The sequence below is a fragment of the Mirounga leonina genome, unplaced genomic scaffold (genome assembly GCF_011800145.1).
Source record: "Mirounga leonina isolate KUSES-001 unplaced genomic scaffold, KU_Mleo_1.0 Mir_150, whole genome shotgun sequence".
Taxonomy (NCBI): Eukaryota; Metazoa; Chordata; class Mammalia; order Carnivora; family Phocidae; genus Mirounga; species Mirounga leonina.
The window spans coordinates 15,140,313-15,164,377 of NW_023270374.1; the positions used below are offsets into that span (position 1 = coordinate 15,140,313).

Here is a 24,065-nt window from a genome sequence, read left to right on the forward strand (position 1 = left end):
TGAGCATGTTCACATGGTCATGCTTTCATAAAGTTTGCAAATGTAAATGTTTTCTTTGTTTTAATTTGTGGGAGGGTATATTTGTAGAAACTTCAGACCCCACCAAATGTAGATACAGCCTTGAAGCAGAATGTTCAATATGTATTTTCAAATGTTATCCTCATAACAATTGTGTAATAGTTTCTATTATTTTAGAGAGAAGAAATTTGATGCATGAAGATTATAAGTCACTTGCCCCAGATCACCCAGCTTCAACTTGTTGGAATGAAGATTCAAGCACAGGCTCTCAAGCCCAAGCTCACTGCAGCTCTCATGGGGTCTCTAGCCCATGGGTTACATGCATGTGGTCTAGGCAAGCTGAAACAGGAATGGCAATGGTTAGCATATTTCTCTTGGACCCTCTGCACAACTTCCTTTGGACTCACCCTAATTTCTTTTCTTTTTTTTTTTTTAAGATTTTATTTATTTATTTGAGAGAGAGAGCATGAGCATGAGCGTGGGGGAGGGAGGGGCAGAGGGAGAGGGAGAAGCAGGCTCCCCGCTGAGCAGGGACACTAACTCAGGGCTTGATCCCAGGACCCTGAGATCATGACCTTAGCCAAAGGCAGATGCTTAACCGACTGAGCCACCCAGGCGCCCCCACCCTAATTTCTTTAGTCCCAGATAAAACAGGCTGGAGAGTTTTTTCAGGGCTGCATTAAAGTGTTAATTTCATACACTAGGAAGCAGATAGGATTTAGCATCGGAAGACAGGAATTTTAGAATAAGGAGATAATGGTGTGTAATGGCACAGATTTTGCCAAGAGATTGCTGGAGGTAGCAGTCCACAATTGAATCAAATGACTGTCAGGGGCTGTCAAAGGCAGTGGAACAGCTTCAAAGCTCATTTCTGCCTCAGCTTCCTGAGGCCCACACCGTGCAAAGGAACTGGAAGATGTGGAGGATAAACAGTCTGGCTTGGAAAGGGGGATTAAAACATGCAACTCCAGATGAGCCTTCGGGGCCAGCAGTGCCCCAGGGCTTGTGGGTGCATAGCCAGCTGTTACCTGTGTGGTGGTTTTATCCCCAACTAATACACCAGCTGGTGGAGTTTTATTTCCTTGTTGACTTTTTTGCTGCCACCTGGGGAGTCTTGGTAACTGTCAACAAAGATTTAGAACACTAATAAAGTGTCGGGCGCCGATGCGGTTGACTCTGTGCAGATACTAAAATCAAGTAAGCTGTGGATGGGGAGCTGGCATTGGGGACCCCAGCCACTGGTGGGGAGCAGGAGGAGACCAAGAACAGGGAGTGAGAGAGAAAGGGGTTTGGTTGCTGAAACCCCCATGTTCAGGGCCCATGGCTTAGGCACTTGCAGTAGATGCTGTTGGATGGGCAGGAGATCCCAGGCCCTGGCTGCTGTATTGGCTGCTAAGGGCTCACAAAGGCCCCGTTCCCCCAAGAATTGCCTTCATCTGATGCCTAGGAGGTTACATCTCTATGCCCCCACCAGGAGAAGCTTATGGTAATGACTGACTGATACAGGGGTACAAAAGGCCAGCCCCCTTGCCTTAAGGAGGGGACAATGGTGTCAACATTGTGATTTCATGGATTTCAATAGTTGGCCAAGTTTAGATTTTACCTGAACACACATCTTTGACCGGCTTCTTCCCCTATCCTGTCTGCTTTCCTCCCTTAGATGCTTCTCCTAAAGGTCCTTTCTCAATGCACTACAGGCACCTGATTTTCCCCGTCTTGGGTTCTGCTTCTGGGGATGACCTAACATGGCACTGAGGGTTTTAGGCACTCATTGCCACAGCTAAGTTTGGCAGGAGGTGAGCAGGGATTTGAAGCAGGCAGTCCCCAGAGATGTGTATTCAGGCAAATCCTCCAGTTATGTGTATATGTAGGGGATGGCTGGTAGAGATTGAAGATATATTTTGAGGAGCAGGTGTCAACTCCCAGAGGAAAAAAACAAGTGGGCCAAGGATGGATGTCAGAGTCTTAACCAGGAAAATACAAGGAGAGTACTTAGCAAGAAAACCAGAGACAAACCCAGTGCTATAGCCCAGGTCAGCAAAACCAGGGGCAAGAAATGCCAGGACTTGTAATATACATGGAAGTTCAGGGATCTTATGAGACTCACCAAATCCTTGGTCTGTTGGTGGCAAGACCTAACTACATATTAGCCATGTGAATCTGCACAAGTTAGTTTTCTTTTGTCAACCTCAGTTTCTTCATGTGTAAAATGGCAAATAGCATACATTCAGGAAGTAGAAACTATTTTATTATATAAATAATATTCTAAGCCACAGTGAGTAATGGAATTTTTGCGTGCTATGCAATGGCCCTGGATATCTGCATAGGGCCCATGTGTAGATTCAAACTTGGAAAGTAAAGAAATACAAAGCTATGCAATACAAAGTAGGGGCTGAAATAATGGCCAGACCAACCTGAAAGGTCATAATGATGTTTGTATGACTCTCAGTCGTTTTGCATCTCAAAGCCCAGAGCCCTGAGTTGCCATTTTTACATCTTCAGAGCCAGTCTTAGAGGGGAAGAGGGAAAGGGAGAGGGAGAGAGAGAAAAGGAGAGGAAGAGATGGGTATAAGCCAAGAATACTCTAGCTTTGATCATCATTAATCCAGAATTGGACCCAAGAGGGTCTGTTAGGGAAAGTTGGCCAGTCAATAGTTATTGACCCCAAGTCTGAAATTGCAAGAGAGTCTGTCTCGACTTTGGCAGACACTACATTCACAACGCCAGATTCCCAGTGCCTAAATAAAACTGGAAATTCTAAAAGATAAAAACATCAGGAACCCTGAGACACTCAAATGCTCTTTCACTAGGACCACTCTCTATTCTCTCTATACGTCCAGTACAGAGTTTTATGGTCCTTATTTTAGGAAAGGGTCCCAAGAAGCAGATCTTGAGATGATAATTCATGTGCAATTTGGCTTATAGAAGAGGTTCTCTTGGGAAAAACTGGGTGTGGAAAGCAGGACAGAAAAGGAAAGAAGCAAAGTAGAGTTCCCACAGGGGAGGTTGAAAGAGTAAATTACACCTCAGATTTTGGCCTAACCCCAAGGCAAGGGAGCTGGGCTTTCATTTTTCCACTCCAGTTCATTATTGGATAAGGACCACTCATTGAGGACACAAAATCCCAGGAATTTCTGTCTCTCACTGGCCACCCCAATGGCCTAATGATTCTTTATAGAGAATCACAGAGTTGGACAATTAGAAGCAAAACACTTAGAAGGCAGAGGAAGGCAAACTGAAAAGGTCAAAGGGACCCAAGGAAATGTGAGTAGAACACCAACGTATATGCTAACTTAAGATGTGCTAACAGATATGCTAACTTATGCATACTTAAAATTATTTTAAGGGTTTGGAAAAAGGCTAGCCAGTTCTGCAAATACGCAGTTTATTCTATATGTTTTAGTATTATAAGGTGGGTAAGGCATAGGATTTAGCATTAGAATATGTTTTAATCCTAGCTCTGACTCATATAAGCTGTGATCTTGAGGGAGTCACTCAACTTCCCTGGGCCTCAGTTTCTACAGCTATAAAATGGGTTATTTTTTTTCTATTATTTTATTATTATTATTTTTTAAAGATTTTATTTATTTATTTGAGACAGAGAGAATGAGAGACAGAGAGCATGAGAGGGAGGAGGGTCAGAGGGAGAAGCAGACTCCCTGCCGAGCAGGGAGCCCGACGCGGGACTCGATCCCGGGACTCCAGGATCATGACCTGAGCCGAAGGCAGTTGCTTAACCAACTGAGCCACCCAGGCGCCTCTCTATTATTTTATTTTTTTAAGTAGGCTCTACACCCAAAGTATAGACCCCAAGATCAAGAGTTGCATGCTCTGCTGACTGAGCCAGCCAGGTGCTCTTATTTAGCTTTTTAAATATACATTGATATTTTCTGCTGGTTCCACAGGTTTTGATATATATTTTTTAAAACCTTGAATAGGACGGTAGATTGTTCTATTTTGTGTTGTAATTTAGTTAGTGGTTTTTTTCCCTTTATATTTGAAGCCATGGTGTTACCTATTCAGATATAGAATGGATTCTTTTATCACAATGTATGTCTCTTTCTATGCTTTTTGGCCTGTGTTCAATTTCATCTGATATTGATATAGCTTTCTATTAGTTAGTAATTGCCTTTTTTAGCTTTTTCCATTCCTTTATTTTCAAACTTTCTTGATGATTATATATATGTAGGTGTTTCTACTGTAAACCACATACAGCTGGATTTTTAAAAGTCTGATAACCTTGTTCTTAAGGCTTAAAGCATAAAAAAAATTAACAAAGTTTAAGTTATTCAGTGTCTCTACCCTCCTCCCAAATAACCCAAGAACTTAGTATACTTTAATTACTCACTGAATACCTACTCCATCCATATTTTCCTTGGTAGTATTTGAATTATACCTAGTTATGTGAAAAATATCATTCTCTTTTTGAGTCAATAGCAAACTACATTCATCATATTTTATGAAATTGTATATTATTGTTTATGTACTCTATTTCGTCCCTCTCTGTTTCTCAGGGTGCTTTCTTCTTCCGCCTGAAATACATTCTTTAGTAGATATTTCAGTGAAGATCTGTGGGAAATAATCTCTTATTATTTCCATTTCATCTTGAGTAAATTCATTTTCAGTTGTTGATTTTATTGCTGTCTTAGTATCATTCCTCATATGTTTTGGAATTTTATTATTAAATGGAGGTTCTCTCCCTCCCTCTCTCTCTCTCTTTCCCCCACTCCCCCACCTCAACCCCCATGTCTCACAGTTTTGCAGATTTATATGTGGTTTCTTCTTCCACTACCTCCTAAGAACTTTCAATCTAAAACCAGGTCTTATATGGTAGCTCAGGGCTCCCAAACTTCACTGATATTGGAGTTATTACATATTCAGCAACTGAGGATGAAAGACTTTATTTCTTAAAGTTTCCCTGCCACACAGCTTTATATAAATGGTAGTTGAAACATGGTTTTAAGAATGTATTTCAGCATGCTTTAATGGGTGAGAAAACCTCAAACTTTCTTCCAATTTCAAACAGTGAGGTGGTTTTTTTTTTCATTTTAAATTCTTTTTTTAAATTATTATTTTGTATTATTATGTTCACTTAGCCAGCATATTTATTTTTTAAAAGATTTTATTTATTTATTTATTTGACAGAGAGAGACACAGCAAGAGAGGGAACACAAGCAGTGGGAGTGGGAGAGGGAGAAGCAGGCTTCCTGCAGAGCAGGGGGCCAGATGCAGGGCTCAATCTCAGGACCCTGGGATCAATACCTGGGCCGAAGGCAGACACTTAATGACTGAGCCACCCAGGCACCCCTAGCCAGCATATTTAAACATGAGTTTGAAGAGTAAGCCTCTTCCTTCCATGGGACACTTTTGCTCTTGCTACTCCACAGGAACCCAAATTTCTCCATTTGCTTCTGGATCTGGAGTTAAGTGAGTCTGAAAACTCAATCCCAGCTACTCCTCTGCATTCACTTTCATTTCTGGTCTCCCAAGTGGTTTATCTCAGTTTCTAGAATGGTGGTATTATCTTTTTTTTTTTTTTATGTTATGTTAGTCACCATACAATACATCATTAGTTTTTAATGTAGTGATCCACGATTCATTGTTTTCATATAACACCCAGTGCTCCATGCAGTACATGCCCCCTTAATACCCATCACTACGTTAACCCATCCGCCCACACCCCCCTCTAAAACCTTCAGTTTGTTTCTCAGAGTCCATAGTCTCTCATGGTTCATCTGTCCCTCCAATTCCCCCCCTTCATTTTTCCCTTTCTTCTCCTAACGTCCTCCATGCTATTCCTTATGTTCCACAAATAAGTGAAACCATATGATAATTGACTTTCTCTGCTTGACTTATTTCACTTAGCATAATCTCCTCCAGTCCCAACCATGTTGATGTAAAAGTCAGATATTCATCATTTCTGATGGCTTGGTAATATTCCATTGTATATATGGACCACATCTTCTTTAGCCATTCATCTGTTGAAGGGCATCTCAGCTCTTTCCACAGTTTGGCTATTGCGGACATTGCTGCTATGAACATTGGGGTGCATATGGCCCTTCTTTTCACTACATCTGTGTCTTTGGGGTAAATACCCAGGAGTGCAATTGCTGGGTCATAGGGTAGCTTTATTTTTAATTTTTTGAGGCACCTCCACACTGTTTTCCAAAGTGGCTATACCAACTTGCATTCCCACCAACAGTGTAAGAGGGTTCCCCTTTCTCCACAACCTCTCCAACATTTGTTGTTTCTTGCCTTGTCAATTTTTGCCATTCTAACTGGTGGAAGGTGGGTATCTCAATGTGGTTTTGATTGAGTTTCCCTGATGGCTAATGATGATGAACATTTTTTCATGTGTCTGTTAGCCATTTGTATGTCTTCTTTGGAGAAGTGTCTGTTCATGTCTTCTGCCCATTTTTTGACTTGATTATTTGTTTTTTGGGTGTTGAGTTTGAAAAGTTCTTTATAGATCTTGGATACCAGCCCTTTATCTGTAGTGTCATTTGCAAATATAAACTCTTCTTTCACCATGTCATATTTTGTATCAGCTATTACTGTATACAATATATCACCCCTGAAAATTGAGTGGCTTACTATAGCAGTCATTTATTCTCACTTGTGTGTCTGAATTTTGGCTTGGGTTTGGCTAATCTGGGATGAGCTCAGCTGGGCAACTCTACCTTACTCTGAAGGAAATAAAGGAATAAAAATTTTGGCTTTTTTATTACTTGCTATCCAGTCTCCTGTTAGTTACCCACCCCACATTAGCCAAGCTCAGTGGTGGCCAAAGGACTGGGGTACCATTGAGGAATCCATAAATGTCAGTCCCCTGGGGCACAGAGATGATAGAGAAGATGCAAAGGGTAACAGAGAATATCCTAGCACATGACCTAAGGAGAGTCAGAGGCAGTTGGAAAATCACTGGGAGACATAGGGCATGCTCAAACAGAAAACCAAGACCTGCCAGTCTCAAAAGGGTGTGATTATCAAAGACACATTTTGGAAAATCACTCTTTTGGGGTTTTTGGAAACTGGTGACTTTCAGTTCAGATGGGGGATACAGAGGCAGAGGGGACTCTGTATCTCTAAGTGGGGAAATCCTGTCACATTTGAAAGCTTGTCTTGCACTCAAAGAAATATTGCATCCTTTGGACTTTTTACTACTTAGGTCCCATTAACCTAGTCTTTTGTACTGGAGAGAAGGAGAAAGCAAATTTTTCCATTCAATTGATACAGGAGTGGTGGTCAGGAAAGCTATTGAGTTCCAGCTCTGCCCTTGTCAAGTTCTGTGACCTTGGACAGTCCCAGTGGCTTCCTGAGCCTCTGGTTTCCTCCTACAGAAAATGAGAAGGTTGAAATAAATGCCATTATGACTCTGGAAACTCAGTATATATGGCTTATAAATGGGATGAATGGCCCTTTTTTTTAAATTAATTAAAAAATATTTAGGACTGATTGTCCATGTTCTGGTCTCTTTACTGAATCACTGGAAATCCTGAGAAAGAACTTTATATTTTCTGTTTTCCCTTTCCTAATTTTTAAATTTATTATTTTCTTTGATGCCTCCCAGGCAAAGGAGAGCGAGATCTGACAGCCACCCTGACAGGCAAAATGTGGTTTGATAATGGTAAAATGAAAAAGCTAGACGCTTGTAAATTTAGATTTCCAGCATGTGTACTCATTTCCTGGCCTCATGGACATCCCAGTAATTATCTAGAATTATGCATAATTTACCTACTTCCATTTTCTAAGAAATTGTTGGTTTTAAGGTCAGAGTTTGACAATTTATTGGTTTGCCCTGCAGAAATAAATTGGGGGCATCTGGGGCTGGAGTCTATAATGTGTGCAGTTGGGGCCATAGATGTGAAGCTGCCTCCTATTTATAGCTGAGCGAGCTTAATTGTTGCTTTTCAATCTAAATAGAAAGGCTCTGTTTACTGCTGCTTTTAATTGTAACAAGCTGGTTAAAAAGCATGCAGGGCCTCTTCAGTAAAGGCAATTCAATAAAAGCATTTTGTCAATAAATTATTATTGCCATCATGAAAACCATGCACAGCATTCAAATATAAAGCAAGCAACAGCTCGACTTCTCCCTTTGATGGACCCAGCATAATGCTTTTAAATTTTCTTAATTCATTCTCTTTTTCTCCTGTTTTCATTGAATGTTAGAGCTGATAAGGGGATTGTGGATCTTCTTAATCCCTACCCTTCATTTTACAGAGGGAAATCTGATTTCCCTATCCCCTTCATAGCATCCCTCAGCATGAGTGGTTAATCCAGGAGTGGACATCTGGCCCAAGGTAACCATGTATAGATTTGGCTGAGCTAATAAATTTTCTTTCTCTGGGAATTTGAAACACACACACACACACACACACACACACACACGGACTATTGCAGCCTGCTACCAGTGGAGGGCAGAGATATAAATTCTTGTAGCCTTAGGAGTATGGCTGCCAATAAGGACTATGAGGAAGTTTGCAAGTAAATGGAGAGGTTCTGCAGAGAAAAGAAAATAGAGCAGATGGGCAGAAAGAAGAGATAGATACTTCAGTCCCTGAGATGTGAGAAAGCCCAGCTCAGATTACAGAGCTGCCTCCCACACCTGCCGCTGACCCTACACACAGGACAGCCCAGGTGAGCCTACAACTTCCCAGATGAGCTCAGTCCCAATTGTTAGCCCCAGAAACAGGAGCTAAAGAAATAGTTATTTCAAGTTTTGGGATGGTTTATTATGCAGCATTGTTATGGCAACAGGTGACTGATAGAAAATGATTGGGAAGTCCTGTACAAACACACACAAGCACACCAGCTCCCATGGACCCTGGAGTGTGGAGAAGACTGAGATTATTTGTAATCCCTGAATAGAGTAAGCCCAGCCCAGTGGATCTTGGCTCTGCCTTCTCAGTCTTTGTTTAGGGACAATTTCTTCCTGATTCAGAGAATTTCAGATAAAATGAGACCCTGAGGAATATCCTATTCCTTTCTGAGGCTACCCTCAGCTTCCCAAGCAAGATGGAGAGAGGCCAGAGATGCCTTCTCTCCTGGAGGTCGGGTTCTCAGTTCTATAGACTTCATTCCATTCCTTCCACTCTTAGAGGTCCATTATCCCCCTGCCTTTAATCCTCATAGCATGTTATGCTGTCAAGGCTAGCCATGGGCCTTCTCTAATTTGTATAAGGAATCAAGAGCTCTCATTTCCACTCAGAGAAAGGCAGTAGCTCTTTCACAAGCCACACAAAAGCATCTAGGTCTGTTCTGGAAAAGGTTAGTGCTCTTGCAAGGTAGAAAACCTTAAGGCCCCAAGAAAAGTCGAGAATTGATAAATTCCAGAATCCCTTTTTACAAAGGGAGAATGTCCCTCTAGCCATATTTCCAAGAAACATTTTCTTTCTTTTTTAAGACCAACTCTGTCTCTGGATTCAGAGGAGTCAGGATAGGCTTTAATTAGGATGTTTCTGTTTCTTGCTACTTCTAGACAACTAGCTGATTGTCTGGTTAGACTCGGTGTAACAGAGGGCCTAACCCTTGTACCCTTGGAGCTAGGTGTCTGTGGGAGGGGCAAAGGGAACAGCAAGCGTTTTGCGGGGGGGGGGGGGGACCATCTTGCTTGGGGCACTGTACTAGGTACTGTGGGTATGTTTCCTCATTTGAGGCTTGTGACAATCCCCTGACATGGCTACTATTAGTATCTTCATTTTATAAATAATGTAATAGAAGCTCAGAAGGGAAAGTATTTGGTAAATGTTACTCAAGAAACAGATCAGTGTTCCTTCTTGAACCCTACGGGACCTTGCTAATTACAGAACATCATACCCACCTCCCACAACATACTTTTTTTAAATTTAAGAAAAAGTATAGATAATAATATGATAACCACCTAATATCCATTATGAACAACTGATCATTCCTGATATTTTGTCTTATTTGTTTCAAATATTGTAAATAAAATATTAAATCACTTTGACCCTTACTTTCAACCTCATCCTACCATCTTCTTTCCACTCCCACCCCAAAGAATAAATCTTTACTGTAAGTCTCCTATTTTTTCCTTCCAGCCCATTTTTTTTTAGATGCTTCAAAGACCTTTCTGGGTGTAGAAAGTGTCATCCTCCTTACGGCTGCCTTCCAGGGATTTTGTGAATCCCACTCCTTAGAAAGCACCAGCGACCGCCACCTTCCCCTCTGAGCCCTGTCTGCTCCCCACCTTCCCCCAGTGGTTTGTGAAGTTGCTGCTCACAATGGGCTCAGACAGAGTGGTGGCCAAGTGGCCCCCACCGCGACTGGCTGCAGACACAGTCCTTCGTTCTCAGCTCAGGCTGATATTGTTCGATTCCAAGGACAACTAGCAACACTGCCTGGCATATTTCCTGAGCTGTAGGACAACTTGATAGGATGCCATCTAGTGTCCCAACCTTTGCCAGCAACACAAATGAAACACCCAAAATAAAACAAATAGACCAAAAAAGAAAGAAAGAGAAAAGATGTTTTGACTAACTTAAAACTGAAGCTTGAGGGGTTTTCTTCTTTGTTATGGCCACTGCCCTGCAGAAGCTACTGTAGCTGTCCTACCTGTATTTCCCTACCCTTACTTCTTCAACACACAGTGGCCAGGCCACCAGCTGCCAGGACCTGCATACCTCTGGGGCCACTTTGCCCAGCATAGGAAGCTGAAGTGATGGAGAATCAGCGTCCCCTTGAAAAGCAGCCCTCAACAAAGAATGGATGTGAATGGATGTGTAGTATAAATATTCCAGCTCCCTCTCTCAGGCAGAATAACAAAGAAGCCTGTGTCCAACACTTTCAGAGTTTTCCAATGGCATTAAGCTCTAACTGCCCAGAGTGCTAGCTGGCCCAGTGAGGGACCCTTTACTGGCTGCTTTTCTGTGTCTCAATCCCCTATTCCCTGCCAGGATTTCCTTCGCTTCCCAAGTAACCAAGTAAACCAGCAGCTTTGGACTCTTTGTCTCAGGATCTCCTAACCAAACGAAACGTCTCTGTGGTACATAGCAAAAATGGCCGCCCCTCCCCCCTCTCTATTTCTTTACCCAGGGATGTTCCCGCCCCTCCCATCAAGCGGTGGGCCCAGCTGTGGGTCTTGCTTTTCACCAACAGAACATGGCAGAAGTGATAGCAGGAGGAACCTTGCACACTTTTACTTTTTTTCTCAAAACTCTTAAGCAATAATAGTTGTTTTTTTTAAAGTCACTGAGTATTGAGTGATTTGTCACATAACAGAAACTAACTGTTCTGACCTCCACCCCAAGTCTACATACGAAGCCCTCTTCTATGTGTATTTGCTTGAAGGAGCGTATGGTTTTTCAAAAAAAAAAAAAAAAGGCAATTTCTCGGGCACAGAGCAGCTCAATGACCTTCTCAGAGTTGCCCAGCGGAAGGTGGCTGGCAGTTGCTGTCGGGGTCCTGGTTCATTACTTTGCTCCAGGCTTCCTGTGCTGAATCACTTTGTCTGCCTGGGTTTGCCTGCATGCTGCTGCATTTTCTGCCCACCACGGCCGCCAGCCCTGGCTGCTGGTTTTTTCCAAAGCTCGCTTTTCACAGAACTGTGAAGTAGGAGGCCACTGTGTTTTCACGGATTGTGCCGATGACATGTGTCTGACAGGGATTCGAGTGCCTGCAAAGCTGGCCCAAGATGGAGAGCTCACCAAAAATACTGCAGTTGCTGGATGCTGGAGAATTTATGGAGCTTCAGAGGCAGCGGGAAGCAGAGTAAACAACCTTGAATCAAGACAGGATGCTTCATCCTGGCTTTGCCTCTGGTATCTGAAGTCTCTTTCCGTTCTAAAAGGACAGGACTCAGGGACTGAGTAGAGTTCATACAAAGGCCAAGCCGGAAAGCATGAGGTTCATTGTCTAATTGAAGGAAATCCTGGTAAGGCTAGAACAGTGGTTCTCAAACTGGGGTCCCTGAACCTGTGGCATCAGCATCACCTGGGGACTTGTTAGAAATGTAAAGTCTTGGGCTTCATCCCAGACCCTCTGAATCAGATTCTCCTGGGATGGGGCCCAACGACCTGTGTATTATTAACAAGCCTTCCAAGGGATTTGAATGCAGGCTCAAGTTTGAGAAGGGTGGATCTAGAGCCATGTTATTGGAAGTGTGGTTCAGGGCACTGGCATCATCTGGGAGCTGGTTAGAGGAGCAGAAGCTCAGCGCTATCTCCTTAGCCCTCCTGAATCAGAATTTGTATTTCATAAGATCCCCAGGTGAGCTCAGTGCACATCAAAGTTGAGAAGCCCTGGGTAGAAACTCTTGGTCACCAGCTTTGAGGATTGTGATTCACTAGATCTGGGGTGGGGCCCCAAAATTTACATTTCTAAAAAGCTCCCAGGTATTACGGACCCTTCATGGCAGGGATCATACTTTGAGTAGCTAGGCTCTAGATTTTAAGGCAGGCTTAGACTCTTGGCCTTGGGATAGTTTCAAACCAATCTAAGTTGGTTTGAACCTCTCTACAGATGTGCAGGCTGTGCACTGCCCAAGTCTAGGAGGTGGGAGTTTACATAGACTATGAGACAAGAACCTGAAACCCAAAGCTAAGTACAAGAAGAGGTAGGGGCTGGCTAAAGAGTGGGTTTTGGAGAGAGAGCTGGGTTTGAATCCTAACACTGTGGCTTACGTAGTTGTGTGATCTTGCGAGATACATTGAACTCTGGGTGTCAGTTTCCTTGTCTATAAAATGGAGACGATCATACCTGCCCCACTATAGGAGAGATTCAGTGGTCAGCACACAGCACAAGCCAAGGGGACAGCAGGTGTCATCAGACTTGGAGGCTCCTTCTCTTTCAGTTTCATCCTGGCTAGCGGCCTAATTGCCTGGTTCGGGCTGAAGGCCAGGTGAGCATGATGGGCTTTTCTTTAGAGCTCCCAGGGGTCAGATGAGGGTGAGACAGCAGTAAGTCAGGCTGTTTATATTAGGAACGCTTCCCATGGGTTTGTTTGTACAAATCGATTCATAAAAAATGACCAACGTGGCCAATTTCAAACCGCACCCCAGGTTCACCTGAGTCACGAAAGACAGTAAGCAGTTCCTGTATCTGCCAAGGCTGTCTGTGGTGCCCCTGGAATCACCCAGAGGCTTTGTGAGGGCACCTTGGCCAACCAGGCAGGGAACTCTGCCCTCTTCCATGTAAAGGACCCAGCTAGACCCTTCCTGTATTTTTAGGAAGAAAAGACAGTCAGGAATGCTCTGAAGCAAACCTAAAGACCAAAATAAAGTCCAGATGTGGGGAGAGGGGGTGAGGGAAGAGCCACTCTGGGTACAGAGCAGGCAGCGAGATGCTTTCAAAACTCATCAATAACAAACCAACCAGGGCAACATTAAGAGGTCAGATTAATCTTGATGGTGTCAAAAATTAGACATCCCCAAATTTCCTTTTTAGGAGAAGCAGAAGAAAAGGATTTTAAGGATTTTCTTTCTTTTTCTCTTTCTCAGGGCTGGCGGAATTTTTAGAAGATGGGAAGGGCAACTGTTAGGCAGGATTTCATCATAAAATGGCCACTAGAGGGCCTCAGAGATCCAAGAAAACTTTTCCAGTGTTTCCAAGGAGAGGCCCTGAGAATGAGGGGGCTGGTCTGGTCTGGGTGGGGTGATGAGGGTGGACCTGATTCCTGAGAACCTTCTCAGCAGGTGCTCACCTTCCCATGAGAAAGAAGTAGCCAGCTCTGTTAGTTAAGTTAGGTAATTAATTGATCCATTTATCCAGTGATAAAAGATGTCTGCATGCAAAACCCTGTTCTGTCCTTGGAGTGAAAGTATAGGACTTGAGAGTCTCTAGCTCAAAAGAAACCTAGTGTTAGGGCTCAGTTCTGGTATCAAGGACAGTATTGGGAGGTGGGATCTAGTACCCCTTTACTTTCATGTGCTGCCCCATTACATAAAGTCAAAACCAAAACAGCATTTTGCTATGCAAATATAGCCTCAAGTGAAGTCCCATTGGGTAACCAGATTGCCACACATTGGTCCCTCCTGGATAGAAATCCTAGCACTGTCCTAATTGGCACTTTGCAATGTACATTGAAGCAGAGATGAAGCTGTCTTCTCTATTACTGTTCAAAGGCCCTTATAGTGTACAGTTAGAACACCAAAGAAGTTTAGGAACTCATCTTTCCTGAAGAGATCTAGAAAACAGGACAGGCTATCTAAGTAGGGGGACAAGCTAGAAGATGACCTACAAGTGTATGCTCCAGCCAGAGGAACTGCTGGTCGTGGGAACCAGAAGGACAGAGCACAGGACAGAATCTGCTTTGCTTCATCTGCCCACATCTACTGGGGAAGAGACTCCTCTCCCTCAGCCTCATGGCTCTCCAGTGCTCCCAGCAAGGCATTTTGGCTAAGGAAGCCCTTTACCAACATAACCTACACCTGCTACCCTCACTCCTGCTCCAACACAGCAGCAGCAACTTAACTGAGTAGGAAAGAAGGGTTCCCCCAAATTGAAAGGTCTCCCAGTCCATGGGTTTGCTCTGGGAGAGCGGAGTCCTAGATGACTTGCAAATATGGTCTCCTCTGTGCAGAGAACTTCTGGAAAAGGAAAGAAATTGGTTGGGTTTCAGTATATTTCTTTGGTTATAGGAGACAGATGGGGATAAAACAAATGAGATGAATCAGATTATATTAAGCAATGTAATTATGTTTCCCTTTTAATAGAAATTTTCTTTTCAGAGGCTAAAAACCCAGCAAACCTCTTGTATCCCCGTTTCTCATGGATGAAAGGAAGGACGTTTTCCTGTGAGACTCTCTATTGTTGTCTGGATCACTGTGGCCAGTCCCTCTTGCTCCTCTCTCCAGGTGGCATAGTCTTGTAGATACTCTCTTGGTCTTGTTGTTCTTTGCTCCTTTATTCCCACCACATTAAATCAAGCACCCTTACCTGGCTCCCAAGGACAGGTCATCCTTTTCACATAATACCCATCCTTTACTCTCATCCTACTGGTCATCTCACTGTCCAATAAAGGATCCTTGACATTGACCCCTCTGAGCATTTAGGTATGCTATTCCCCTTGTTTGGACACCCTTCTTTCTGGCATAGAAACTGAACCCAAGCTATATTTCCTTCAAAGGGTCTTTTTTAACTACTTAATCTTTATTGACTGCCTCTTCCTTTGAACTCCCATATTTTCCTACAGACAATGGGGAACTTAATCCAATACTGTTTCTTTTCCTCTTTGTTATCTTATTTTAGGAAATTGTGACCTGACAATTAGATGGCTAGGTTTTTGAGGGTAAAGGTTTGAATATAGCATCTCAAGATCCCGGCATGGTGACCCTAAGCACACATTAGAAACACAGTATTTGCCTGGTTAACTCCTATGCATCCTTGGGATCCCAGGTTGAACCTCACTTCGTAAAGGTAGTCTCTCCTAATAGATCCAAATCTCCTACTATACGTTCCCAGAGAACCATGTATCTCTTCTGCATAGCACTCTTCAAAAATAGAAATTTTTATTTATTTGTTTTATTCCATTACTCAGTTCCCTCCATGAAGGCCAGGTCTGTGTCTAGCTTTGTCTGGTACACAATGGGTACCAGGCCGAGTGTGATATGTCAGTTGAGGGGCAACACATAGACCAAGACAAATAACTCCAGGAATTCAGAGAAAGTAATGGTTCATTCTGGCTGGATTTTGAGAAAGCTTCTGAAAGCATCTCGCTGCCTGCTGTAAATATTTATCTAAATGAATGAATACATGTTGGTTGGATGGCTGAACTGGAATGTGACACAGACTTCTTGGGGAACAAGGAGAACAGAGTTGAAGATGTTAATCTCCTGGGAGCTGGTATCCTTGAGCACAGTCCTAAAAATAATCTAACAGCAGAGGCTTAAATGGGCCAAATCAGCAAAATCATTTTAGGGTCATTATTGACTATGCATAACATAATATTTTCTCAAAGATTTTATAATCAAGTCATAAAAGTAATACATGTTTATTGTGGAAAATATGTAAAGTTTAAAAAGTTATAAGGAAGCAGAGGAAAGTAACTATAAGTCCACCCCTCAAAGGCTTTTCAAAAAATAATATTTTCGGGCGCCTGGGTGGCTCAGTCGTTAACCGTCTGCCTTCGGCTCGGGTCATGATCCCGGGGATCTGGGATCGAGTCCCACATCGGGCTCCCTGCTCGGCGGGAAGCCTGCTTCTCCCTTTCCCACTCCCCCTGCTTGTATTCCTGCTCTCGCTGTCTCTCTCTGTCAAATAAATAAATAAAATCTTTAAAAATAATAATAATAATATTTTCTTCCAACACTAAGTACCTTTTTCTTTACATATTGGAAATCCTACTGAATATACAGTGTTGGATCTTGCTTTCTTTTTAATCATTTAACATTAAATGATAAGTATTTTTCTTTGTTATTGAAAATTCTTTGGGTTGATTTTAATAAGTCATAGAATAGAATTATAATTTTAAATAGCTCTAGAATATTCCACAGTAAGAATGTACTCTATCATTCCCCAATATAGGATGTGAGGGTTGATAAATGTGAATTTTGACCGTTATGATTTTGAAAACATTCTAAAATCTAAAGACGATAAAGATAAATGGGAGATGTGTGACAGATTTCCCCAGGTGTTTCAATGCGACACCTACCTTCATTCATTGGCATCTTACTCTGGCTATCCAGAATTCAGCCCTACGCAAGTGATGCTCCTCATCCCTGGCGCCTTCATCCCCAGTCCTCTGCTTCTCCATCTTCTACTTCTCCCCATGTGGCAGGCACTATTTTTTTTAAGATTTTATTTATTTATTCATAAGAGACAGAGAGAGAGAGAGGCAGTGGGAAAAGCAGGCTCCCCACTGAGCAGGGAGCCCGATGCGGGACTCGATCCCAGGACCCTGGGATCATGACCCGAGCCGAAGGCAGATGCTCAACAATTGAGCCACCCAGGCGCCCCCAACATATACTTTAAGGAACAGGGTAAAAATGCAAAACCATACCAGATGGCTGACTCTTTATCATCACAACGTCTGATAGGAATGCTCCCAAGAGGGAATAAATTATTCAGACTCTGGTCTCTTTGGAGGTGACTTTGGATTGTTCTTTCTCCTCTCGTTTGCCCTCTCATTTCTCTCTTAATCTGCTCCCTCTGTAGTAGAAGGCATCCTAAGCTGAACTATTTTTGCTGCCAATCCCTAATTAGTTTTCCAGATACAGCCATAAACCTGGATGTGAGCCTAGGTATGTTATCCAGCAAGTTCATGTTCATTTTATTTAATTCATGGTTACTACTAGTTACTAAAGGTCTGATGTGTGCTGAGCAACTCTACTAGGTTCTGCAAGAGATTCTGCAGGGACTAGTAAGACACTATCCTTGTTGAGAAGATAAGACAAACACCTGGACTCCTGCAGGGCCGAGTGTGATATGTCAGTTGAGGGGCAACACATAGACCAAGACAAATAACTCCAGGAATTCAGAGAAAGTAATGGTTCATTCTGGCTGGATTTTGAGAAAGCTTCTTGGATTGGGCTAAGAATGGTGGGTGGGTTGGATTTTATTAAGCCAAATAGGTCAAGACAGAGGTAGAAATGATCCAAACTTCCCCCATCTCAGTTCCTAAGGGACTTCTATTTGATGTTCAAAGACAAGCTTCTGCTTCCCTCCACCTCCCCACAGAGGGTTAGGAAACCTTCAGTTTTCTTCTATCTCAGCTCCTCCACTACACACTGAGGAAACTATAGCATCTTTCTGATGTAAAGACTGGGCCAGACCCAAGTCAAACTGTCATGTAGTAAAATAGCATATCCATTAGGAATGCATTTCATCTTAGATATAAGAATGCCATCTCACAGGGGTTTAAACAAAATAGACAACCTGATTGTATCTCATGTTAAGAGAGGATTGGAGATCGGCATTTGCTGATGCTGGTTTAGCTACTCAACATCATCAAGGATCTGGGTTTTTTCCATCTTCCTACTCTGCCTTCCTTAAGCCGATGGCTTTTCAACCTCATGCTATTCACCTCCTGGTCACAAGTTGGCTGCTTTGGACTCAGGTATCACCAGTGCTTTTGAGGCAGGAAGAAGGGAGAAGGACAGTAACAGAAGTTCCTTTTGTTCTTAGCAAGACAGCAAAAATTTTCTTAGGCGTCCCTTGCAAAGCTATACCTATGTATCATTGGCTAGGACTGGATCATATGCCCACCCCTGGCTGTAAAAAAAATTCTGGGAATGTAGGGATTTAATTTTTAGGATGTATAATTGTAGAAAGTAAGGAAAGGGGGATAAGAAATGGCTGCATTAAAGTTCCTACAAATTCTGCCTTTCTTCTGCTGTGGCCAAAACTCAGGGCCTTGCTCCCTGATAGCTGGTATATTAGTCAACTATTGCCACAGCTATCCTGTACGAACCACCCCAAATCTCAGTGGCACATAATAAGCAAAATTGTGAGCATAAGAGAAGCAAGCAGAAAGACAGGGACCACGGGAAGGAGCCCCACGTGAAAAACATTATGCACCTACAGCACTTCCCGTTGGCTGTTGTTGTTAAGCCTCTCCTCTCAAAAAGTTGGGTAAGGATGGGGCCAGGATGCGGCCTCATCTACAAGCCGGACTTAAAATAGAGGACCCCGGCTCCAAAGAGCGCCAATGAGCTGCCTGAGTTGCCTGCCGATAGCGACCAATCGGGATGAAGCCCTTCTGACCAGTCAGGATGTGGCCTTTCCAACCAATCAGGATGAGGCTTTTTTTTTCTTTCCCTCATTAGCATATTGGACCGGAGTGGGTACCTGAGCAGGCACTTTCTCTATATAAGCAGGGTCTTCCCGGTGTTTGGGGAGGCTAGTATGACTTTTCTGTTGGGTGTGTAACCTCTCGGTTTGAGCTGTAGCCCTGATACAGACTTGCCTTTGGTTTTGGGGTCCGGCCTCGCTTTTATTGTTCTTTGGCTGAGGAGCTCAAGTCCTTTAATAAAGATGTGCTACCGCCTCAGGTGCAGGCTCGGAACTGGCACATCTCCATTTTTGTCTCTATTCCCCCGGCCAAAGAAGCCACACGGGGCCAAAGCAAGACTATTTGTGGAAGGAACTGTAGAGTTACTTGGGCAGGGATGGGGGCATGGGGAGGGATTAGGAATGGGGACAATTCCCATACCCCAACTGGGTGACCTGTAGTATCTGTGTGCGGCAAGTGGTGGTGGACGTAGGATGTTAATGTGTGTCCCTGCTGGTGACAAACGCGCCTTTGATGGGCAAGGACCTACTGAAGGCAATATCCATCGGGAAATGACCCTAGAGGTGTAATTCTAGACCAGGTGTGAGGGAAGGGATGGATAGGGCACACTAGTCCTCTAGGGAAGGCAGAGCGTGTTGTACCTTGAATCACCTTTCACAGGCGGCTCTTCTTACTGATGAGTATAATCTATCCAACAACAAAAAAAGGATTCTGAAGCTCAGCTTCCAGCATATATCAATTTGGCATTACCAGGGGCAGGCAGTTCCTCTGGGTTGAATGAATCTTGTTTTCCCAAGTAGTGGCACCTGGGGCTGTTAACCTTCATTTCTCAAGGACGCTTTTCTCAGCTAAACTCCATTTACTGTAGTTACTGTAACTTAAACCAAATATTGAGACAATAAGAATAGAATAGAGATGGAGGTATTCCCCATGATAGTCATGATACCCAGATTTTTGTTGGTGCTGTTACATATCAGAGCATACTTGACAGGAGGGCTGCATTGGGGTTTAATTTAAATTCTGATGTGTGCTCAGAGGAAAAGGACAATACAAGCAAACTGTATTTAAGGACAGGGTTGTGTCTCTGAAAAAACATGTACATATTCTTTGAAAATGGGAGTCATTCAATAAACATCTTCAGTTTCTTCTCTTTCTGGAGGCCACCTTGATGGAAGAAGTATATATGAGCTCATGTGAGAAATCAGTGAATCTTCTAAGAAAAATATACATTTTGCATATTTAGTGTTTAGTGGTTTTTTTTTAGCACTTGTCGTGTGCCAGACTCTATTGGTAGCACTTCACAAATATTAACTTATTTAATTTTTATTATAAATGTATGAGGTAGGTCCTATTCTTGACCCTGTTTCACAGGTGGAAACCCAAAAGCAGAGTGATTTTAAACGACTTCAAGGTTGGGTGGCTTGAAAAGGGTATGGATTTCCACATGACTAACTAATGGCAAAAGGAGATGAGGCACTCGGCGGACGATGCCATCTTCCTCATGAAACCACATGAATTCTGAATAACCATAATCAGTTTTGGAGAACCAAAAAACCTCATTGCTAAGAGTCTTGATTTGACATACAAAGGATTTGTCCTGCCCAGTAACCCTTCTCTCCCCTCCTAGCTACAACAACCTGATTTTCCCTTAGGAGAATCACTGTTCATCAGCTAGAGCTTGTGGTTTGAATAGGCAGATCTGACCCTTTGTCTCCAAGGCTAGGAAATAAATCAGGCCTGGGGATTAGGTGAGAAATGAGCATCCACTTTAGGATTTGGTTCAGGCTTTTAGGAAAGAAGGATGCCCTTTCTGGTAGGGATGTTAAGGATGGGACACAATCCTGGGATAGCTGGTGGCCATCTTGCCACGGTTGGAGAAACTCTTGAGATTTAAAGCAACCCAGATGCTGGGGGACTGAGAAAAAGAAATTCCTAATGATGTTATTTGAGCCCCTGGATTTTTTTTAAGGTTTTATTTATTTGACACACAAAGAGCATGTGTGAGAGAGCACAAGTGGGGGAGCCCAAGCAGGGGGAGCAGCAGACTCCCCACTGAGCAGGGAGCCCAACTGGGGGCTTGACCCCAGGACCCTGGGATCATGACCTGAGCCGAAGGCAGACCCTTAGCCCACTGAGCCATCCAGGCTCCCCCCGAGGCCCTGGATTAAACACCATGCTTTAGCTTCTCATTACAGAGCCTGCAGACTTTTCAGTTACTTGAGCCAATAGAGAACCTTCACAGTCAAAGCCAGTTTGAATCAAATTTCTGTCATTTGTACCAAAGATCCCTGTCTGAAAGTGTACAGATCACTTTCCAGGCCCCTTCTGCTGCCCTGGCCTCCATCCTTTCTGTAACAGATCTTGGACAGTTAGGCTGATTCCCTTTCTCTGAAGCTTCCACCGACATCCACCCATTCTTACCTGGAGCTTTGCTCCTTAAAACTTCACTTCTTTATTGACACCAACAAGAACACAAGTTCTTTTCATTCAAAGGCTTCAGGCTCATTATTATGAAGAGAAAACAGGTCACATAGAAAATTAGCATACAAAAGTTTCAAGTGGAAAAAAACTCACATGTTCTGACAGTCATGGTGTCTGATCCAGTGTTTTGTTTTTCAGTGTGGTAACCATGAACCACAGCTGTCCACTGAGCACAGCAAATATGGCCATTGTGAGTTGGAAACTGAATTTTTAATTTTATTTAATTTTAATTAAAATTATGTTTTAAAATTTATACTTGACTTAGTTATTGGAAGATATTTTTATGCATGCTTGGAATAACTCGAGTATATGAATTTTTCTTACCAACTGTATATTTTGTAAATATAAATACAGATCAGTATTTTGATAAAAATTTAGTATCTGAATTGACACATGGTATAAACATAAAATACACACGATTTCAAAGATTAGATTTGAAAAGAAGCAAAAATAGTTCATTAATTTTTATGTTGATCACATGTTGAAATATTTTTGATATATTGAGTTAAGAGTGTTTGTTTTAAAGATTTATTTGAGAGGGAGAATGGGGGAGGGGTACAGAGAGAGGGAGAGAGAAAAGCTCAAGTCGAGTCCACGCTGAGTGCACAGCTAGATGCAGGGCTCGATCTCACCACCCTGGGATCATGATCTGAGCCAAAACCAAGAGTCAGACGCTCAACCCACTGAGCTACCCAGGCACCTCTACAAGTATTCTTAAAATTTTACCTGTTTTCTTTTACTTTTTCAAACATGGCTTACACTGTATTTCTACTGGACAGTGCTGGTCTATAGTTTTTGTCTAACCAGTGATCTGAAGACCCTACTGGTACTCTGTAGGGCAAGTTCACCAAACCAATGGTCATGGTGTTTTGTTCTGACAGTGTTCAGGATTGTGCTTTTACTCTGGAAAAAGCACTGAAGAAATGTGTCAGCAAGCCCTCTTATGTTAGTCTTCTTATAAAAGTCTGGAACAATCTAATTAAGTAGTTTTAATTATTTTTTATATCATTATTTGATCAATGAACAATCCTTCTGTTCTCTATGTGATACTCTTACAATTGAGGGTATAAAACATAAGTTCGTGAAAGATAAAAAAATGGGGTAATATTCTATTTAATGCAAAATACTAGATATTGTTGTATATTATTTCCAGAAATCTTCCCTTATTTTATTGCTTTGGTTGCTGTTTTGTTAATTTTTTACTCCTATATGTCTGATATTTTTATTGAAATCATCTGACAACCCTGGGAAAACTCTGCTTTGCTTCATTTCTTCCACTTTCCAGAGATCATGATTCTAGAGTGCTTCCTTCCACTCAGAAGATAGAAGATAAAATTACAGCAGATGGTGAATGAGGGCTCAAGCTGCAAGGGACCTGCCAAGTGGGGGGCTCCTGGCCCAGGAGGTCCCCTCCTGCATGGTAGGAACTCCCTTTGGATTCTCCTTTTAAGCATTCAAAGGTCCCTTGACACAAACAACAAAACAAAGCTATGTTCTTCACCCTGGAAAGCTGAAAAGCAAAAGGTTTCTTTTCAAGGACTTCATGGTAAATCCAGAATATACACTGCAAAGCATGTGCCAGACATTTGCCTGCTTGCTCTCTGATCCACTCTCCACATTTCCCCTGCTCGCCTCTGCATTGCAGAAGGCTCATCCTGCAAGCTACATTTCTCTGACTTTCAGCCAGCTGGCTTCTGGCTCAATTCAGCCCATGGGAGGCATGAGTAAAAGACAGGAGGTAGGACAGCAAAGGGAAGACAGGGAGGAATCAGGAAGCTTATCTCCCCCACTGTTTCTTTCTGAAGATGTGTCATCTTTGGTAGTGGCTTTGTGTCCTTTGTTTTCCAGCTCTTGTCAAACAACCCTTCATTCTATGACCTTATATGTAAAAATTTAGATAGCGCACATAAAATAATGCTGTAAATTGATTATAGACTTACAATTAATATTTTTAAAATGGATACATACACATGTTGAAATATGATTATGCTTGATGGAGTGGATCAGGGAATGCCCCTGGGGGTTAAGATTAAAGGAGACCTGATGTTCAACTGTCATGAATATTTTATTCTTTTACAAAAAGAATGAAAAGCCATAACATGAAGGAGAAAAGAAAAAAGAAAAACCACACTTTTGGACATTGTGGGGAAGAAGAAATAAACTTTATTATCATAATATATTTTTTCTTACATAGGTTTTTTTTTCAGGAATTATTTAAATATCATAATTATTAGTTTTCTGTTGCTGCTGCAACAAATCACCATGAATTTGGTGGCTTAAACACCACAAACTTATTATCTTACAGTTCTGGAGGTCAGAAGTCTGATCCAGGTCTTATGGGCCTAAAATTAAGGTGTCAGCATTGTAGCCACCCTTTTTGGAGGCTCTAGGAGAGAATCTGTTTTTCTGTCTCTCCCAGCTTCTAGAAGCCAGCCACATTCCTTTTGGCCCCTTTCTCCATTTTCAAAGCCAACAAGATTACACATCTTTGGCCCTTCTTTCGTGGTCCCATTTCCCTCTGACTGCAGTAGGGAAAGTTTGTATGATTTTAAGGGTCCTTGTAATTAGGTTGGAACTACCCAGATAATTCAGGATAACACCACATCTCAAGATCCTTAACTTAATCACATCTGCAAAACCCCATTTTGCTATGTAGGGTAACATATTCATAGGCTCCAGGGATTAGGATGTGGACATTTTGGGGGAAGGGCCCATTATTCTGGCTACCATGATGATTTACAGTAGGAAGATATCCTGCATCTGTTAAACTAAAGACTCTCTCTATCTGTCTAGCATGGATGTAAACCCTCCTCCATTTAGCATGCTATTTTTCTGAGAAGACAAAATGTTTGTTGAAGTTCAAGTCTACAGCAGTGAGGGT

At 42.5% G+C, this 24,065-nt stretch overlaps 1 long non-coding RNA gene across 1 annotated transcript; it reads left to right on the forward strand.

The window, feature by feature from the left end:
• Nucleotides 1–360: 360 nt before the first annotated feature.
• On the forward strand, nt 361–22,520 carry LOC118011094. The gene is made up of 3 exons (XR_004679409.1): nt 361–377; nt 21,323–21,374; nt 22,470–22,520. It is a non-coding gene; the product is annotated as an uncharacterized LOC118011094 (long non-coding RNA).
• Nucleotides 22,521–24,065: the final 1,545 nt, after the last annotated feature.